This window comes from Pipistrellus kuhlii, unplaced genomic scaffold (assembly GCF_014108245.1).
Source record: "Pipistrellus kuhlii isolate mPipKuh1 unplaced genomic scaffold, mPipKuh1.p scaffold_m20_p_3, whole genome shotgun sequence".
Lineage (NCBI taxonomy): Eukaryota > Metazoa > Chordata > Mammalia > Chiroptera > Vespertilionidae > Pipistrellus > Pipistrellus kuhlii.
Genome location: NW_023425529.1, coordinates 171,282,860 through 171,299,488, shown reverse-complemented (window position 1 = coordinate 171,299,488; position 16,629 = coordinate 171,282,860).

Below are 16,629 nucleotides of genomic sequence, written 5' to 3'. Positions count from 1 at the left end.
GCATTTGAGTGTTTAGTTTATGAAATGATTTCCTTATGTAATATTTCATGTAAATGGAAAAGACTTCTATAAAGTACGAAGTTTAGGTTCCTTATTCAAGTCACATCCCCCCCCCTTTTTTTTTAATATATCTTATTGATTTTTACAGAGAGGAAGGGAGAGGAATAGAGAGAAACATCAATCAGCTGCCTCCTGCATACCCCCTTCCTGGGCATGTGCCCGCAACAAAAGTAGGTGCCCTTGACCGGAATCGAACCTGGGACCCTTGAGTCTGCAGGACAGCGCTCTATCCACTGAGCTAAGCTAGTTAGGGCAAGTCACACACCTCTTCATCTTAAATACTTTGGACAGCAAGTACCTCAGAAAACATTAGTGGAAATAATTTCATTACATTTTAGGTACATGGAAAGAAGGCTTTTCAATTAGGATGATACGTTTATTTAAAAAAGAATGAGGGTGTGTCTGTTGTCACTTGAGAATGTGGTGGCTGCTCATGCTCTGTGCCCTAAGGAAAGGCAGAGAACGTCATGGTTTATGCTTAAGCTCTGGGAGTGGTGGCCCTGGCTTCTGAACCCAGATCTGCCCGGACTTACCGTGTGACCACAGGGAAGCTCAATAACCTAAGCCTCAGTTTTACTAATATGGAATGTGGGGAAAGTAATAGTGTCCCCCCTCAGGGAGGCTCTGAGAGCTGAATGTAATGCTGCACATGAAGTCTGCCCAGCGAAACCAGTTTGGCTCAGTGGATAGAGTGTTGGCCTGCAAACTATAAGGTCCCAGGTTTGATTCTAGTCAAGGGCATGTACATTGGTTGTGGGCACATCCCCAGTAGGGGGTGTGCAAGAGGCAGCTGATCAATGATTCTCTCTCATTGATGTTTCTAACTCTCTATCCCTCTCTCTTCCTCTCTGTAAAAAAAATCAATAAAATATATATTAAAAACAAAAGTCTGCCCAGCGCCTGGCACACAGTAGGTACCCAGTGAGAAGTGGCCATTGCAATGGCTCTTGTTCTTACCTTCCCCCCACCCTGTCCCCAAAGAAAACTCGTAAAAGCCTGTAGGGTGGGAAGTCACACAGCCCTGATGGACCTACCAAGTTTGAGCTGAGGGAGTCCTCTCGTTGCTTAATAGGCATGAGCAGCTTAGCATTCGGAATAGGGCCATGGCAAGGAGACCAGCCACAACAAACTGGACAAATACAGAAAGGAGTTTCTTCTCTTCCTGGCCCTGAATGATTGTTGTTGGCAAATGCCCTTGGGGCTCAAAGATGATGGTTTGCCTGACTGTTTCTCTGTGGGTCACCACTAGTGAAGGACTCTTTAAGAAAGGATTTGCTTTTTTAGCCATTTGGTTGCCCAACCTATTTTTAGAACTCGAGCACTCTTTTAGTGCTTTTATTTCAATCACATTGCTATTCTAAAAGTACTGTATAACCCATAGTTTATCTTTAATTCTAATACTTTTAAAATCATTTTATTTTTAAACTTTTATATCCTTAGCTGTTCTGTATCTACTAGAGGTCTGATGCATGAAATTCATGCAAGGGGCTTGGCCCTTGAAGCTCTGGCTGACTGCCTCTTGACCCCAAGGCTCTTTTCCCCGCTGCCCCCACCACAGGTCCTTCTAGAAGGTCATTCCAGAAGGTCATCCTGTGTCCAGTCTAATTAGCATATTAGTTCTTTATTATATAGAATTGGTTGCATTAAAATAGAAGCTGGTCTTGGCCAGTGTGGCTCAGTTGGTTGGAGTGTCATCCCATAAACCAAAAGGTGGTAGGTTAGATTCCCCATCAGGGCACATACCCTGCTTGCAGGTTCAATCCCTAGTCAGGATTCATGTGAGAGGCAACCAATTGGTATTTCTCTCACATCGATGTTTCTTTCTCTCTCTTTTTCTCTCCCACCCCCCCCCATTCTTTCTCTAAGGTTAATTTAAAATAAATAAAATAAAATAAAAACTGTTTTCATGAATGCAGAAAATGTTGACTCAGTGGATAAATGTGAAGAAATTTGTAGTTTAAAATTATTAGCTAAAAAATACATGCTGGCATATGTAATTGAAAAATTTGTCTGGGAGTTGTCAAAAATTATTGAGTTGTACCTTTAAGAACAGTGAATGGGATCCCCTGGTGGGTGTGTCCTTATAACTTTAATATAGGTCCCAGTGCACAAAAATACTTTCTACCTCTTTATTTCTCAAATCTTCCTCAACCTCTTCCTCCACTCCAACAAATAGCTCTGAGAGATATTGACTGTACAGATACTACTAACTGTCCCCAAATCTGTTCTCAGAGCTTGGGATCACATTTCCTAGGCTGCCTTGCAATTTGATCACATTCCCCCATGGGTTGTAAGTGGATGTGATGTCTCCAGACCAGGCCTAAATGTTCCCTCGTTCTCTTTTGCCCTTCTGTGCAGAAATGGAGATATTCAGAGAAATCCTAGAAGTCACATGTTGAAGAGAGCAGAGTAGACCACTACATGGAAGAGTCTCATCCCACTGATCTGAACCTCAGCCTTGTACTGTGGGAGACAAATAAATAAACTAAATGTCTTTTAGTCACTAAGTGTACAGGGCCTTCTATTACTATAACCTAACGTACCTTAACTAATGAAAAAGATGATGTTACAGACTATGTCCTTTATCTATGCATTAGAGGCCCGATGCATGAAAATTCGTGCAAGAGTAGGCCTTCCTTCCCCTGGCTGCTGGTCAGCTTCCCTCTGGCACCTGGGAACCAGGCTGGCTTCCCTCTGGCCCCAGCTTGATCAGGAAGGAAGTCCAGAATGATGTATAATAATGACACTCCAATCGACTGAGCCACACTAGCCAAGATCAGCTTCTATTTTAGTGCAATGTCTAGTCTAATTAGCATATTAACCTTTTATTATTATAGATGGGTACATTCCAGCATCCCTCAGTCTTGTTCACCCATCGCTTCTGGCCAGGGCTTCCCCATGCTCTTCTTCTCACCCTGCACACCTGCAGGATACCAGCAGAAAGCTCGCCCTGTGACCCTCATTGGAACCACAAATAACCTCTGGGTAGCTGCTTCTAAAAAAGCACTTTGCATTGGCTATTTATGGGAAAGTGAGAGGCATCAGATTGGGGAGTGGAGATAAAAGGAATAAACAAGATAGAGGGAGGGGGGCAACAAGCTCCTTCTGTATTAGTCGGAACTAACCCAGATCTGCTCCCAACCCCACTTCTGTTCCATGAACGACATCTTGGCATCTTGTCCACATGCTCCACAGCATCCAATCTTGGCTTGCCCTGGAGTGATCTTTTCTTTTCTATCTCAGCCCACACAGCTGGGAGTGCTGCAGAAACAGAAGTCTGCCAAAAACAATAGCCTTCCTAAATGTTCCACATCAAGGGAATTGGTATATAAATTATCAACCGTCCAGCCAGCGGAGCATTATTCAATCATTAAACAAGAAAAACATGAAGCCTTTGTAACAACATGGAAATTGTCCCTGAAATAATGTTACTGAAGTTTTCCTCTCCTAAAAGCAAGTCATAAAATTACATCTGCAATATGGCAAAAACATTTTGAAAAATGTGCATATGGGAATAAAGCTGTGGATTAAACTTGGAGAGAGAAAAAAAAAGGTTAGAATAGTGGGATTCAATGAATTATTTGTTTAATTAAAGCTATTCTATGTCTAAATGGCAGGGGGAGAAAACAGCCTTTGCCATCCCTGCCTCATGACCTACAAAGTCCTCCCAGCCCTCCCTGCCCTCAGGGGAAATCACTCCAGTGAGAGCAGAGGGAAGCCTGGCAGAGCTCAGAGAAGCACCTGACTTCAGATGCCCGTGGTCTGCACTGATTCAAAGTCTGAGCACAAGTCCTACTGCTGCATCCATATGGCCTCGCTTTATTTTTAAGTCTTTTCAGATTCTAAACATCTTACACTCTGATGGTGATGTTGTCTCCCTTAGTAACTCCAACACCCAAACAGAAACAGCTCTACCTCCCCTCTCTTTTCATGGTCCCAGTTAATGTGACATTATTTTAGAGAGCTAGTGGAAAGGGCTATGTCCTTAGCTAATTGAAACTTGTTACTATAACTCTGTTGATAAAACTGATGAAGCGGGACTTGCATTCCTGTCACTGTGCAAGAAGGCATTTCTACCGGGGTCAGATTTTAGCTATTTCTGTCATCTTTTTGAAATGTGCATGGAGAATGCATATATAGATAGCAAGCACTACAAATAGGAGGCAAATTAATGCATGTTTGCACATATTCCTGACCACAAAATATTTCATATCTCAGAAAGTTTATCACTGCCCTCTCATCTCTATGCCAGCAGTTCTGTCTTCTCTGGTCAAGGAAAAATCAGTGTGCGTGTGTCATTTGTAGATCAGGCCCTTGTCCTGGCTTCTCTAATGCGAAATCTGTGAGGGGAACTCTCCTCCTGCCTCCAAGCTTTGCAGAATGCGAATTCAGACAAGGCCTTAGACAAAGGAGAGAAACCCCCACTGGGAGCATGCTAGGCACAAGACTAAGGAATGACAGCTGGACAAACTGCCGGGATTCTTGCTCTGGGGGATAAGGACTGAAAAAAAATGTGAGCAGCCACTGCATGAGATTAATGACATTTTCACAGGGAGTTCGGCCCTAAAACTCATTTCTCAGTTTAGCGGGGATAGGAACCAATCATGGGCAGCTGAGAGATGCAGGGAGCGTATTGTGAGGCAGTGCCCACAGGAACAAGACCTGTCCAATGCAGTCTTCCCTGTGGCCTGATGCTCAGACCCTGGGCAAGGCAGCCAGAGCTGGTCTCGGCCCTGGAAAACCACTTTCCCCCTTTCCCGATCTCCTTTCCCATTCTCAGCCCTCTCCTGTCATCTTGCTGCAGGTCAAACATGATTGTCCAATTTGCCACTCCCTTCTTTGTCTTCTGCAGCCTCTCTCTTCTTCCCCTACATTCACCACACTTTCCAGTGATTATCTACTAGTATGTGTTATGCTGGCTCTCACATTATGCTTTAAGGATTCCTCAAGACAATACTCTTTTAATAGGTCCTCCAGTAACATCTTTTCATTTGTCATTTTGTTATAATGAGATGCTGTAGGAACTTGATTCTTGTTTTTATCAAGTAGCCTGTGGTGAAACTGGTTTCATTATATATCATTTCACTTAAAGTGGTAGCATCTACCAAAAACCTTAACTGAGAATTTCGTGAACCTAAATCTGTATCAGCGATGGCTAGTAAGGTGCCTAGCAACTAGTAGGTGCTCAACAATATTTTGTTGTATCAGTATTGACTTTCTAACAAGGAAACTTTCTCTAGTGTGGAAAGCCCATGGCAGGAGAAAAGGGCTGTACTGTTCACCATTCTAATCCAGTCCCCTAGGAAAGCAAGTGCCCAATAAGGATGAATTTGGAATTATATGCATCTTTAAATGAGTCTTCCCAGAGATGCCTGACTCCTGCAACTTCTTCCTAGATGTTTCTCCAGCAATACCAGGTGAGAAATAGGAAGAACTATCAAGTTGTTCTCCACAAGAAATCATCTTAAGTCACCCTCTGCTACAGTCTTAACTCTATGTGGCATGCCGTGGAACTTGAGGAGTAAACACCAGACCTCATGGCGCTGTGGAGGTAGAAACACATCTAAGAGGCAATGAGAGAGATGAGTAGTTTCCAATATCTCTCACATCCCTCTGCAGGATGCCTGGCAGGGTGATCAAGGGAGTCCTCTCTGGCACCCACCTTGGCTGGTCTGGGACCTGTGAGCTGGGGGCAGCTCCTATGTTGAGCGTCTACCTCCTGGTGTTCAGTATGCATCATAGAGACTGGTTGTTCCACCATTCAGTCTATTTACATATTAGGCTTTTATTATATAGGATGCCACCCTAATAAATTTAAAAATATAAATAGAACCAGGCAGTTTCCAAAGCCTGTTTTTTAAAGTGTGTTTTTGGTTTTTGGTTTTTTGTTTTTGTTTTTGTTTTTGTTTTTTAGTTAAGAACTAAATTAAAATGCCATTAGTTATTTTTAATCAATGATTGAATTTATGGGAAGACTGTAAAATCCATTTCTACTAATTTTTCACTTATTGTGTGAAATGATATATACTTTTTGATCACTCCCATTATCCATGGATCTGAGAAAAACAGCTGGATGAAGAAGAGATCTCTAATTTCTCCCCTCCACCTTGTCATGACTGACATGATAAACATGAAGATGATTCATGAGTACTGGCAAATCTTTTAAAAAATTGTATCCTGACAATAAAATTATAAATGATCCCAGTAAGAAACAAAGAGAGGGCACAGCTAAAGATACTAATGTCCTTGAATAGTAAAGTCCCTAGAAACTCCAATTTCAGGAAGCATATGCAAAAGAGAAAGACTAGGGGAGGTAACACACAAAAAAAGAGAAAAGAAAGAGAAGAAATTGGGTTAAATATCTAAGAATGATATAAAATATCTAAACTCTCAAGTAAATTAGAAATGTCAAGAATGTTAAGAGAGCAAACACAGATTCTTTGTTCTATTGAAAGTAAACAGAATAATAAGCAATGGAGTTATCAGTTGCCTGGGCTGCTGATACAGTGTTAACAGATGACAGTGAGGCAGAAAGAAACTCAATTTGGATTTTGCATTGGTCTGCCTTGTCAGCAAGCATGATTTTTATTCTGAAAAGGGTAGAAAAAAAATATTGATAGATGAGTAAGGTATAACAAAGCAGCACCTGGCATCTCTGAAGTGGTTAGGTTTCCTGCCTGTAAAAGCATACATCGTGGTGTAGTCTTCTTCAAAAATGTACAGTACTTTGTGGAATTATAAAGACTGCATAAATGTGTTCCCACTTATCTAAAAAATGATACAAATGGAGCTTGTCATTTATGGAGCAGCGAGCTTGACATCAAATCCAGACAAGTTTCTGGGATAGAAGGTGACTAGGTTGAGTGTGAGCACATACAAGGGGACATGGAGAACACTAGGAGATGCCACGGGACCTGTCAAGAATAATCGTGCCAAACTGACTACATATCCTCTCTCTCTCTCTCTCTCTCTCTCTCTCTCTCTCTCTCTCTCTCTCTCTTTCTCTCTCTCTCTCTCGATGAAATAAATGTTTCAGATAAATCTGAATTTCAGGAAACTCACATTTTTATAGAAGGAATAAACTTCTTTAGTGAGACAGAGGGCAAACTCCCACTCAGTGGATGACCTATTCAAAAGAGTATAAATTAATGCATTTTGTCTGCATTGAGGGGATCTTCTCAGCAGTTTAATCAATAACAAAGGACACCACTTTGACCAGATGCATGGACTTTATGAAAAGGGGAAGGATACCTAATAGATTGAATGGCAGATTCGTAAAATTGTTTTAGGGGAAAAGTACCTGGAAGTCATGCTGCTTTTTGGAAACAAAACAAAACAAAAAACTAGTTTAACTATTTTACTTGGTAAGTTGAGCGCTATTAGATAGGTAGCATTGAATGTAAATATATTGGGGGGAGGGGATTAGTTAAGTCTTGAGAAAAGTTTAATTTATTCCGGGAATTGATAAGACAGCACATGGATTAATTTTAGAAGGGCAGTCTGGAGCACAGTCTGAAACGCATTGTATTGCACTGCTGAAAACAGGACAAGAAGCTCAAAATGGAGTAACTTATGCTAATCCCCACATCACTAAACTGAGAATTACAATTTCAGCTCTCCCAGAAGAGGAGTATTAAACCAACCAGGAATTACCTGACTAACACTAGTTAGGCAACCTGCCTGATAGGCTGCTGAAACTCCCTAAAGGAAAGTGATATAAGAACTTTTCTCTTGTTCCCACTCTCATCTATAATAATAAAAGCTTAATATGCTAGTTAGACCAGACAGCCGAACAACCTTCTGGACGTCCTTCCAGATAACCCCTTCCTGACAAAGCAGGACTGCGAGGGCCAAGGCAGCTGTCTGCTGCCAGAACCAAGGCAAGCCATTGTGGCTATGAGGGTTGAGCCCTTGCATGAATTTCTGCATTGGGCCTCTAGCCTGCCTATAAAAAGTCTTCCAACTCCCTAAGATCCATTCCAACCGCCAGATTGAATGCTGCCAGGTTCAAATAGATTTTTGCTCAAATTAACTCTTAAAAATTTTACTATGCCTCTATTTTATCTTTCAACAATATTTAATGTCAAGTTGCTTCAGTTTTGTTTGTTTGTTTGTTTTTTTACAATATCAAGCCATTCATTGCTATATCAAGCAATGCAAAGCAGAAAAGTTACACTGTCTCATTTCATTTATTTTTTACTGAATTTGTTGGACTGACATTTGTTCATAAAACTATACAGGTTTCAAGTGTACAACGTAATAAAACATCATCTGCATTGTGCACCTGCCACCCCAAGCAAAGCATCTTTCTATTCCCATGTCTGTCCCCCTTTGCCCACCTCCAACTACCCTCCCACCCTCTTTCCTCTGGCTATCACCACACTATTGTCTGTGTGTATGTGTTTTATATACCGTTTTTGTATTTTTTGTTTTTTGTTTGTTTGGGTTTTTCTTAATCTTTTCATCTTCTTTCACCCACACTCTCATTTTTGTTGCTTAAATACAAATAGAATGATTGACCTCCTCTCTCTCTCTCTCTCTCTCTCTCTCTCTCTGAGTTCTAGGAAACTGGAAAACCCCAACGACCATACATAATAAAAGGTAGACGTGTCTCCACTAGAGTCTGGGAACTGCCTTAGCGTGAGGTCTCCTGGGAAGACCTGGGTATTCCCAGTCCTCCATACCCAGGGGCTTTCCTCACATCCCTGACCTGTTTATAGAAACTAAACTGCTGTGCCCTTTCAGCTAATATCAATGTATCCCTTTGAAATTTCCACTCAGGGTCTGACATCAATCATTTACCAAGGTCCTAGGCGACTCTGTGATGTCATCATCAGGTATGCTCAAATACTGTCATGGGCATTGTGATTACAGGAACTGATTGATTTTTATTGTGCCTAGCTAGAAACAAACATTCCCCTCTTCTAGTCAATTCTAGAGGTAATGATTTTCTAAAATCTTCACCTGAGGACATGCTTTTCATTAATGAGAAAGGGAGGAGGAGGGAGAGGGAAAGAAACATCAATGTGAGAGAAACTTTGATGAGTTGCCTGCCTCCTATATGTGCCCTGACCAGGGATGGAACCTGCAACCTGGGTATGTGCCTGCCTGGGAATTGAACCTGTGACCCTTTGGTGTATGGGATGATGCTCTAACCAAGGTCAGAGGTAATGACTTTTTTTCCACCTTTGAATTTCACTGAATTCTAGTTGCTCAGTTCCACACTGGATCATTCTGAAAAGCTTTATTCACATAAGCAAAAGTGTGAAATATCTTGTTAGAGCTGTCTATTTATTACATGACCTTCAAATGACTTAGCTCAAAGGACAATAGACTGCCTACTAAAAAGCCACATGGATTACAAATTCTTGGAAAGCTAAGTTGGATGAGAGCAATAGCCTCCTGTCTCCTCCTGAAAAAAAAAAATCTTGGTAAACTGACACCATCTAAATTTTCCCAGCCAGCTATCTGAGTAAGCTTGTATTAATTAATTGGCTAGAATTGAGCCTATTTGAAATAGTATTTGCATTGTCACTTTTATTCATATATTTTCTGTTGACATGAGCATCTTAGGTTTTACCTTTTATTCTGTACTTCATCTACAATTGAAGTGTATAGCTCTGTGGGCATTAGTTATATTTTGGACCGAAATGAATCCTCATTCCTCATTAGATACTTTGCTCATTTTGGTAGTGTAAAGCCGTGCTCCTAAATCATTTCCCTAGCAGGTACCTCATTTCTGAAGGTTACTAGTCACAGACTCATGAGCAATACTGCCACCCTCAGGGCATGCTGGGAAGTGCCTTTCAATGTGAAAAACTTCAGTCGTAGGAGGCTGGGGGACCCATAAGACATTAATGAAACAATATTTGTTTGAGTTGCAAGCTGGGAGAGAAATGACCATGTTGTTGAGATGTCCCAACAATTATGAGAAGGATGTCTCAGTTGTTTTAGCAAAAGCTCAATGAAAGCGGGCATTTGATGAGAGCTCCCGGGGGTTTCCAGGAGAGTGGGATCAATGCATCCTCTCCAAATACTTGAGCAGCGACTCACTGAGGAAATGTCAGCTGATCACAGTTCACTCATTGTCCGGTACCCTCGCCTGGGATACATGCTCCACGGCGGAAGTCCCTTTTGTCCCAAGGTCACTTGGGATCCCTCACTCCCCCGGTATTCTTTTGTGGGTGAATGTCACCAGTGTTCTGATGACCACATGTTGGTTCTGTGATCAAAAGACATTTTTAACCCTCTCATTTGGGTTGCAAATTAATAGCAATTCAGAGAAGCCTAGAAGAAAAACCCTCTTTAGAGAAAAATCTTGATATTTAAAATCTGGAGGAAGGGCTCCTCCCTTTGATCTCTGAGCAGCTCAAGACTCCAACACCCAAAACTCAAAAGGCTCTTGAGCTGTAGAATGTCATCTCATCAGCAGAATGAGATGACATCCTTTTGGCGGATCGGGTCAGTTTCTGTATTGTCAGAGGCCCAGGCAGTGTCCAGGAAAGCAAGTTACCAGCAATGCCCCTATTCCCTCCTCTTATCACTACTATGGGAACTATGAAATGTTTGGGCAAGGCCAGCATTACCCACCAACAGCAGTTGGAACCTATCTACCAGGCTCCCCTAACATCCACCTTCAGTTCTGTGCTGACATTTTTTTAAATGTTTTTATTGATTTCAAAGAAGAAGGGAGAGGGAGAGAGATAAAAACATCAATGCGTAACTATCAACAGTGAATCTAAAAACCAAGGAAATTTTTAAAAAATCTGAGGAACAATATTAACTGTTGAATCAGAGGTATGGAAGGGGAGTGAACTGATGATTCTTGGGGAAAAGGGGAGAGGGGGATATGGGAAGAGACTGAACATAAACTGTGCACCTATGGATGAGGACAATGGAGGGTGGGGAAAGGGCAAAGGGTGGGGTAGGAAGGGGGGGGAAGGAACATCTGTAATAATATGAACAATAAAAATTTATTTAAGAAAAAAATAAAATAAAATAAAAAATTTTTAAAAAGTGATGAGGATAATCCAAGATGGCTGCTCGGGTAGGCAACTAGCCACAGCCGCACACAACAATTTCAACAAAATACAACTAAAATATAAAATGGACATTACCCAGAACTACAGGAAAGTCGACTGACTGGAAATTCTACAACAGGAAGCAAGGAGAAAACCAGAAGGAAGCGCGGAGGAGCTGTAAAAGCCCAAGGTACTGAGACTCGCGGAGCGCGCGGAGAGGACAGAGACGGAGAGAAGGGAGGCCAAGTGCCTGGCTGGCGGTCCCAAGCGGGAAGGAGAGAAAAGCTCCGACTGTGTTGGGCCCAGCTCCAACTGCTCTGAACCCCAATTCTAGGCCAGACCCCGGGGACCCAGGCTCATCCATAGGGAGCCGGGCTGTAAGGCGGGACTCCGGGGAAGCGGCGAAAGGAGGTCCCAGAGGCGCACACACTGCGCGCAGAGAAGGGCCGGCCGGCTGTGCCGCGGGATTGACCTGATGGGAAGGAGACAGGGGCTCCAGTCTGCTCTGAACGCCACCTCCAATCCCACTACCAACTGAACTGAACCCCAATACCAGACTCATTGGGGGAGAGCATAGACAGTTTGGCAGCAGGCGAAAATCGAGGGCACCTTTCTCTCAGAGGCGCTCACAACAAGTACTGAAGGACCCTGAGTCTCAGGAGTTGCATAGGGCGGGGCTGACGGAAGCCAAGGCTGTAGGCTCCACCCTGAAACCCCGCCCCATCAGGAAAGCTGCCTGCGAAAATGCCTAAACCAAATAGATCACAAACGAAAGAAATGGAGGACAAAAAGCGACTGGATATAGAGTTCAAAACCACACTTATAAGGTTGTTCAAGAATCTCCTAGAAAAGGCCGATAAAATAAACAAGACCTATGAGGATATGAAAAGGGATCAACTAGAAATAATAAGGGATCAACAAGAAATAAAGAATACATTGTCTGAAATAAAAAATATTTTATGGAGTCCTAAAAACAGAATGGAAGATCTCAAGAATCAAGTCAAAGATTTGGAACATAAAGAGCCAGAAGACACTCCTCCGCAGACGCAAGAAGGCCAGAGAATCCAGAAAGTTGAAGATAATGTAAGAAACCTCTGGGACAACTTCAAGCGAACCAACATCAGAATTATGGGGGTCCCAGAAGATGAGAGAGAGCAAGATATCGAAAACATACTGAAAGAAATAGTGACAGAAAACTTTCCCCACCTGGTGAAAGAATTAGACTTACAAGTCCAGGAAGCGCACAGAACTCCAAACAAAAGGAATCCAAAGAGGACCACACCAAGACAAATCATAATTAAGATTCCAAGAGCAAAAGACAAAGAGAGAATATTAAAAGAAGCAAGAGCAAAGAAGGTAGTTACCTATAAAGGAGCACCTATATGATTGTCAGCTGATTTCTCAACAGAAACCATGCAGGCCAGACGGGAATGGCAAGAAATATTCAAGGTGATGAATAGCAAGAACCTACAGCCAAAGATAATCTATCCAGCAAAGCTATCACTCAGATTCGAAGGTCAGATAAAGAGCTTCACTAATAAAAAAAAAGCTAAAGGAGTTCATCACCACCAAACCCGAATTATATGAATTGCTGAAGAGGGTTCTTTCAGAAGAGAAAGTAAATAAAGATAAAAATTATGAACAACAAATACGTAACTATCAACAAGTGAATCTAAAAACCAAGGAAAAAAAAAAAAAAAAAAAATCTGAGGAACAATATTAACTGTTGAATATAATAGAATCAGAGGTATGGAAGGGGAGTGAACTGTTTATTCTTGGGGAAAAGGGGAGAGGGGGATGTGGGAAGACACTGAACATAAACTGTGCACCTATGGATGAGGACAATGGGGGGTGGGGAAAGGGCAGAGGGTGGGGTAAGAAGGGGGGGGAAAGGAACATTTGTAATAATATGAACAATAAAAATTTATTTAAAAAAAAAAAGTGATGAGAGAGAACCATTGATCGGCTGCCTCCTGCATGCCCCACACTGAGAATCAAGCCCACCCTGACTGGGAATTTAACTGTGACCTCCGGGTTTATAAGTCAACACTCAACCTCTGAGCCACGCCAGCAGGGCTGTGCTGGAAATTTAACCAATAAACAGCTTTTATTTTTACCACTCAATTGAATGGTTCTCAAAGATTTTGTTTATCAAGCTGTAGTCAAATAATATGTCCTCCTTTTATACATTGAAAACTAATGGAAATTTCAAGCAAGTCTTCTGCTTTGATTGGCTCATTCGGCATTAGTATAGGTAAGTATATATTAATTTTTGGGGTGTGTGTTTTTTGTTTTTTGTCTTTGGTTTGAAAAACTGCTTTTATTGAGCCCAAGAAGTCCAAAATACCCAGACTACTAAAAGCCATCAAGTGTCATTTTTAGCTTGTCATGGAAGCTTATAAGAACCATTCTTGCAAGCAATGTCAGCATAAAAAAAGAAAACAGGAGGAATCCAAAGTCCTAATGTACTGAGAAAGGCATTTCCAAAAGCAGGGAAGGAAGGGAGCTATGGAAAGACTTGAAAAGAGAACAAAGAGAAAGAGAAGTAAAAGCAAACTTCACCTAGTAACACTTTCATTAAAGAACATTTCACACACAAATCCTTGTAATTTTGATATTTAGACATTCATGAACACATAAAACAGTGCCTGACACATAGCAAGTCCTCAATAAATGTTTACTGATGAATGGTGGTAAGTAGAGAGGAGAGTTACTTTTTAAATATAGTTTTACATTCTTTAAATTTGCTAGAAAAATGGTAAACTTCGCATTAAAAAGGGAAAAAAGAAAGAAAATAACATGGTGTTTAGTTATCAGGAGAACCTGGAATCTGATCAGCAGGGCATAGGATGATTTCCCAGGGCAGAGCCTCAGCCCCGTGCAGCAATGAGCCTGGGCATCCCAGCCAGATCATTGTTGTCTTTTATCATTTTTTTTAATCTTTGGAAATCGCTCATGTTCTCATGAAAAAGTATGCTGCAAAGCCATTAGAGAATAGAATATGATCAAATAATGCCAAATAATTAGCTTGAAATATGTCTGATATGACGTGCTAGCTGAGGAATTAAGTGTTATTCTGAAGAATTATAGCACACAGTAACGCTGAGAATTGCAAAACAAGATGACACAGTGGAGGAGAAAAAGTTTCTTTTTTTCTTTTATTACATTTGGCTCAGCATTTATATTAAAAGCCTGATGTGTTCACTTATTATCCTAATGATCACGCTGAATTATTCTGTGAAGCTTTGCATTTCAAATGTAACTGACCAAAACCAAGCCTCCTTCATTCAGTTATCTGTGTTCGGAATGACAAAGCTTCTCCTGCCTGCTGAGTGCAGAGCACAATACCGGACACACGGATGCTCTGCTCACGTGAGGTTGAAAGAAGTGATTACTTGTTAATTGACACCTGATTCAATGTGAGCAAATGAAATGTGCCCAGAAAACTGAGGCTTGATCTTACTTAAAATAAGGTATGTAAAAATGCAGCATAGGTGTTCATTTTTGTGTTTTTATTATTACAAAGCCAGCAGACAAATGATCATGATAGCAGTGGGGAACAGTATCAGAAAGGATAAACAATGAGGGCTAGATGGTAATTTGTTTCTCTTCAAAAGCTCTCATTCAGTCAATCAGCCAGTCAGTACATCATTCATTCACTCATAAAGTCACCAATATTGATGGCACACTACAGTGAGCTGGGTCCTAGGAGCAGAATGATAACCATCTAGTTATAAAGCTTTACCTTCTATGTCAGAGGTAAAGAGTCCAGCAGCCATAAAATAAAATTTAAAAAACGGATTTAGGGTAAGATTCACTTCTATAAATGAACTGGGGCCAGATATTCTTTCATGAACTCTCAATCTAGGACCAATGAGGCTTTCATCTATGAAAAATACTAGTAAGTTTCATTCCCCATAGGATACTAGATTTAAGGCACTGCTTAAACTCCATCTAGGCCTAAAAGACGAAAATAGCTACAAGGCCTGCAAGACTTCCTGAGGAGCTGACACTGACCCCCCACCCCCCACCCTAAACTCTTCTCTAATTGATCTGCACCAATTTCTGTTGATGCTCTATGACCACATGACCCGAGATGAGGCAAGCTGAGGCTGCCTTTGGAGTCAAGTGCCTTGGACTTTCCCAGATTGGCAAACTAGCCTTTCCTGCTATAGATTCACAGTTGCCATTGGCAACTCAAAAGCACTGCTCACCACTCAGTTTGTAGCTCTGGTTAACTCAGCTGCGCTGTGAATTTGCCCATGACTGTATCTGAGTTCTCCAATCCCCACATTTTATCAGATCAAGCTACTTAACAGAACTACAAGTTCAAGGTAATTGGCTTTCTGACTATGTCTTCTGCTGTGTCATGGGCTTTACATAGCTTCTTGTTTTATGCTATTCTGAGCTGTCATTGTTTCTTATTTTTGTCCTTTATCCTGCAAATAGAACACCCTTTCCCTTGCCTTCTCTTTTTGTGTATGGTGGAACTATATTTGACAATTTGGAGTGGTCCACAAACCTAGTATCTATATACCGAGGCACGTTGGAAGCATCTCAGATTTATAGGTGTCAGAGCAATATGAGGACAGAACTTCAGAAACAGCCTCTTCCCATTTATGGGGCTCAGGACGGAATTGGCTTTCATAGCGGAGATAGAGATCGACTTTTATAAGAAGATATCCCTCGATTTATGGTGCTAGGAAAAAAACGTACTGACTGAGGTGAAGACAAGGTCAGCATTCACACCAAAGAAATATGCCTGCGGGTACATATCTCTGTGGTAACTTTTCCATTCACAAATGAGGCTAGAATACCATAATTGTGGGTTTGGTTTCCTCTGGGCTATATTGAGCCCAAGGACTGAAGAACCAGGAGGAAGAGTGAAGGGAGGGGAAGGAAGGATGAGTTTCCACAGGTCCTCTATATTGAGGGTGGTGGTTAATAATATATGCCTATAGCTACCCATTGACTCAACAAAAATTTATAGCATCCACTTTGTGCCAGCGCCTATGTGAGGCTCCACAAAGAAACAGTGAATGAAACAGGCATGACTTCTTTTCTCATGAAGGTCTCAGCATAGTAAGAAAAAAAAAGTTGAACAAATTATAAATGGAATGTTTGTTATGAAAAAGGAAGTGTGGTTGGCTGCTATGGGGACATAGGATAATGGGTCCTGACCTAACTGGAAGGTGGAGATGGGATACAGCCTCACATGGATCTGAAAGTGCAACTAAGGTATGAAAAGTAACAGTTTAGAGAGGAAAAAGTGCGTTGAGTCTGGAAAAGATGGACTAAGACAAGATTATTATCTAATAAGAAATATAATTGAAATACTCTGAATCATTTTTCCACCCTTCCATTGGCTTCTTCATATTTGCTACTATCTTTTCAGGAACACATTGTCCTAGAGAACAATCTCTCTACCCAAAGTAACTATATGTGAACTAAAATAATTGCTTTCCCAAATTCTTCACCCTTCTTGTGTCCCGATAAGATGTCAATTAAAGTCCAGAAAAAAATGTGTATGAATATGTATGTACATGTA